Here is a 5,175-nt window from a genome sequence, read left to right on the forward strand (position 1 = left end):
CCTGTCTGTGATGCAGCGTCAAGAGCAACTGCAGCTACGGTTTCCGAGCTGATAGTCTGTGCTGCTGCAAACGTCGTCGAACTGTTCGTGCAGATGGTTATTGTCTTGCAAATGACCCCATCTGTTGACTCAGGGATCGAGACGTGGCTGCACGGTCCGTTACAGCCATGCGGATAAGATGCTTGTCATCTCGACTGCTAGTGGTACGAGGCCGTTGGGATCCAGCACGGCGTTCCGTATTACCCTCCTGAACCCACCGATTCCATATTCTGCTAACAGTCATTGGATCTCGACCAACGCGAGCAGCAATAACGCGATACGATAAACCGCAATCGCGATAGGCTACAATCCGACCTTTATCAAAATCGGAGACGTGATGGTATGCATTTCTCCTCCTTACACGAGGCATCACAACAACGTTTCACCAGGCAACACCGGTCAACCGCTGTTTGTGTATGAGAAATCGGTTGGAAACTTTCCTCATGTCAGCACGTTGTAGGTGTCGCCACCGGCGCCAACCTTGTGTGAATGCTCTGAAAAGGTAATCATTTGCATATCATAGCATCTTCTTCCTGTCGGTTAAATTTCGCGTCTGTAGCACGTCATCTTCGTGGTGTAGCAATTTTAATGGCCAGTAGTGTATACAGCGTCCGTCCAAAAGTTTCCAAGACTGATTTTACTGCTGGCATATAAGTGATGCACGGCAGTAACTGCAGTGGTAGCTTCAACCAGCGACTGTAAACAACATAGTGGCATACTCATTTTACTGAGGTTTGGGCTCCTCTTTTCGTTCTTCCGTGTTTGCGATTTAAAAACTGGGTTGTTTTGGAAATCAGCCTTATGCAAACACTATTAGTTTATTTTTGTAGCCGGCTGCTGTGGTCGAGCTGTTCTAGGTGCTTCAGTTCGGAACCGCGCTGCTGCTATGGTCGCGGGTTCGAATCCTGCCTCGGGCATGGATGTGAGTGATGTCCTTTGGTTAGTTAGGTTTAAGTAGTTCTAAGGCTAGGGGACTGATGAACTCAGATGATAAGTCCCATAGTGCTTAGAGCCACTGGAACCATTTGAACCGTTTTATTTTTGTATTTACCCAGACATGTTTCGACACCAATGTGTCATCTTCTGTGGGTCAAATTTTTATTTCTTAAAATTACATCACAAACTGAATTGTATTTTTATAGGCCCACATCGATTTTAGTGCTCGTTTTCGCCGTTTCTTTGACAACATGTCATCTGCAAAATTTTTCGTAATGTTTCGTGTCCCTAGTTGGTGTCTCAATCAACTGCTATTTAGTGCATTGTTTTCACAAATTTCCGCTCACTACTTCACCACATACTGAGTGTGTTGTTAGAAGTGTCTGCTCAGATCACATTTCGCCACATTTTGTGTAAGTGCTGGTGAGGTGAAGTAGTGAGCGAAAATTTGTGAAAAATTGAGTGAAAACAATGCACTAAATAGCAGTTGATTGAGACACCAACCAGGGACACGAAACAGGACGAAAAACTTTGCAAATGACATACTTTCAAAAAAAATAAAAAAATAAAAAAAATAAAAGGCGAAAACGGCCACTAAAATCGATGTAAAATAATACAGTTCAGTTAGCGATGTAATTTTAAGAAATAAAAATTTGACCCACAGAAGATTACACATTGGTGTCGAAACATATCTGGGTAAATACAAAAATAAACTAATAGTGATTGCATAAGACTGATTTCCAAAATAACCCAACATAGTGGCATTTGACCAGTCAGGTATGAGCGGCCAGCGTTAAGTAGTAGACGTGCGGCGGTAGTGTGTCAGTACTATTGTGTCACAAATCACTTCCCTTCAAGTATTGAAGACATTCTCCAGAATGTTTTGAAGGAGAGAAAAGTGTATGCAAAGTTTGTGCTGCACACATTGACTCAGGAGCAAAAACAACTACATGCAGATGCTTAACCACGACTTAACTAAAATGGCAAATGCGTACAGCTTTTTCCTGGAAAAAATCATCTCGGGTGATGAGACTTGGTGTTATCAATACGAATCTATCACAAAACGCCAGAACGAAAAATGGGTCTTCGATAGTTCGCCAAAACCGAAGAAGGTGTGAATGTGACGCGCGAATTGAAACAACGTTCCAAAGAAGAACTTTTCTAACAATTTCACATGGTCGCAGAAAAGTTCTGTGCGTTCTATCCAAATGGGTGTCGACTATGTAGAACGCCAGAGATGTTAAACACACCGTCTTAACTTTTCTCACTTTTTTTTATGAATCCAGTCTCGAAAGTTTCTGCACTGTAGGGAGTACTTCGGATATTTTGCTAACTCTGGAGATAGGCATTCTTCCGTACCCCATCTTGTTATCCAAAGATTGACATTATTCTCGCCAAATGTGTATTTTAAATCAGTTATTAGTTTTTTTCCCCAATTCAGTCTAAGAATTTTGCAGAAGTAATCAAGATACCGTTTCAAAGAATTTTTACAAAAAATTAAAAGCTGTGAACAATCACTATTATTACTAATCCTGGTTATTAAGAGCGGATACCAGATTCGAAACGATATGTTCCTCGCTATACAGTTGTTCAAATGTTTTTATTTTTCTGCTAGGATTAACCTGTATGTTTACAGGTTCAAATGGTTCAAATGGCTCTGAGCACTATGGGACTCAACATCTTAGGTCATAAGTCCCCTAGAACTTAGAACTACTTAAACCTAACTAACCTAAGGACATCACACACACCCATGCCCGAGACAGGATTCGAACCTGCGACCGTAGCAGTCCCGCGGTTCCGGACTGCAGCACCAGAACCGCACGGCCACCGCGGCCGGCTATGTTTACAGGTACATGGGCACAAACTCACCATGTCAGTTTGCGACAAACAGCATTAAGACATCGCATGTTCAGAGGAACTCGTGTTTCCTATGTAGACACCAAGAAATTACACGACAAGACATCGCATGTTCAGAGGAACTCGTGTTTCCCATGTAGACACCAAGAAATTATATTACTGATCAGAAACCGACTTGCATGACGTCGCGCTACAGTTTTCTCCGCGTGGCATCGAAGCACACATACAAGCGCTAACCGAACTCCACCTATTAAGTTTCAGAAGTTTTTCAGATATATTTCCTGAGAAGTTGAATGAGGGAACCTTGGCCTCCGGTGATCCATTACGGAGAAGTAATGTAATCACCATATATTCGGTTTGTTATATTAATTACCTTCGTTGGTATGAAAATACAACCTCAACAGTGAAATGGCAACCATTAACAAGTACTGTACAAAACGGAGAGTAAAGCGCCATGGTTCTTTCCTGGCCTGGCTGCTTACTGGGTTTCAACTAGACTACATTTTTTTATTGCCAGATTATTGAGAGATCTGCGTGAACCTGGAGCATAATCTGGGATGACCCATTGCAGACTGAAATTGTGGACTATCAAGCGATTAGAGTACACCGATATTTTCTGTGTAACAAACCGTGTGTTACACTGTAGCGGGGGTAATACTAACAATGCTGGAAAACGAAACCCAAGACAGAACTGAGTTATACTGAATGCAAGCTTGAGGACGAAGTGTAAATTGGGAATTACAGCTATCAACAGTAACTACTGTGAGTGAGTGGAACAACTTTGTTTCCAAAAAACGCACTACACTCACCGTCGACATTCACTGTTGTTCAGATATTTTCGGTGCAATGCAGATACAAAGACAAGTGGTGGAAGGAAATCAAATCTAATTCGATTACTGCTTAACGAGCTGCCAGAGACGACAAGAACCTTACACCAGAATAGAATATATCCTCGAACAATCTTCGAAATTATATCGGTGGAATTCGAGTGCACCCTATATGTTTACACACGGGAACCTGGGACAAGAAGACGGTCACGTGATCATCATGTGGACTTCCTTCTAGCAGGGAAATGAATTCATCTGGATACCGGCAAGGTAGAAAGTAACAATGGAGTGAATTCATATCTGGTGAACTTGACTATCCGCTAGCACTCGCGGTACGTAAACTACACTGACGGACAAAAATTATGACACCAAAAAATAATTAATGTAATAGAGTAATGAAATTTCTGTAATACATTTGTCTTGGTAACGTATTTAAGGAATTAACGTTCCAAGATCACAGTTGGTAAAGTAAACTCGAAAAAAGACATTGCAGATGTGAAATGCTAGAATATTAATAACTGGTGTAACCGTCAGAAAGTTGAATGCAAGCATATAAACATACATGATTGTGTCGCACAGATGCCGGAAGTCAGTTTATGTCATGGAGTTCCATGCCTGTTGGACTCGGTCGATCAGTACATGCCTTAAACCGCCACGCTGTCTAGATTCTCGGAGGAAAGGAATTCTCGGAGAAAACGACAAAGCTGCAAGTCACGCTGACGAGGCGTGCGAAACCACAAACCGGTTGTGCCTGTAACGGTGACTCGACACTGCAGCTGTGATGCGGCACAAAAACTGCCAGCTCCGTATTTACACATTGCGAGTTGTTTGCGCTCGCGTCTATGTACGAGCCTTGAGAGAGGAGTTTCCACACTATACAAAATAATCTCTGTATAAGGAAACTGTGGTCCGCATGCCGGTTACCGCCATTTTGTGCACATCGTCCTGTTGCTCATATACTGGCCGCTACAATATAGTCATTTCTATTAAAGTAACGGGCTTAACTATCTGTTGTTTTTCTAACGCGGAAGAGTAGCTTCAAACTGAATGTGTCGAATCTTCAGCAACAAAAAATCTTAGCAAAACGTGTCGAAAAATATCTCGTAACGAGAACAAATGCAGTTTTCGTGTTGTCATTTATTAACAGCAACAGCAACAGATTTAACAGTTCCTGCTAAGGTACCTAAACCAAGTAAGTAGTGTTCTCATACATAGCTTTAAAACGGTCATCTCGAATCTTCAGCGGTAGAAAAAGATAACCAGTATTAGATCCGAAAACATCGTTTTCGCAAGGGAAGATTAAAGTTACAGGACAAACATCAGAATTCAGGATCAGTTTTCGTTCAAAAAACTGAAAAAACAAACATTTACTAGCTTCTATTAACAAACAATGCCTCTCCACCAGCAAGGTTTACTTAAAGAGACAGATTAAAAGTTTCACGTGCAGGGTTACTTATTCATATGCTCTCATTTTTTATCGAGTCAGAATCCCTCTATATTATATACTACGGATTCA

The sequence above is a fragment of the Schistocerca cancellata genome, chromosome 6 (genome assembly GCF_023864275.1).
Source record: "Schistocerca cancellata isolate TAMUIC-IGC-003103 chromosome 6, iqSchCanc2.1, whole genome shotgun sequence".
Classification (NCBI taxonomy): Eukaryota; Metazoa; Arthropoda; class Insecta; order Orthoptera; family Acrididae; genus Schistocerca; species Schistocerca cancellata.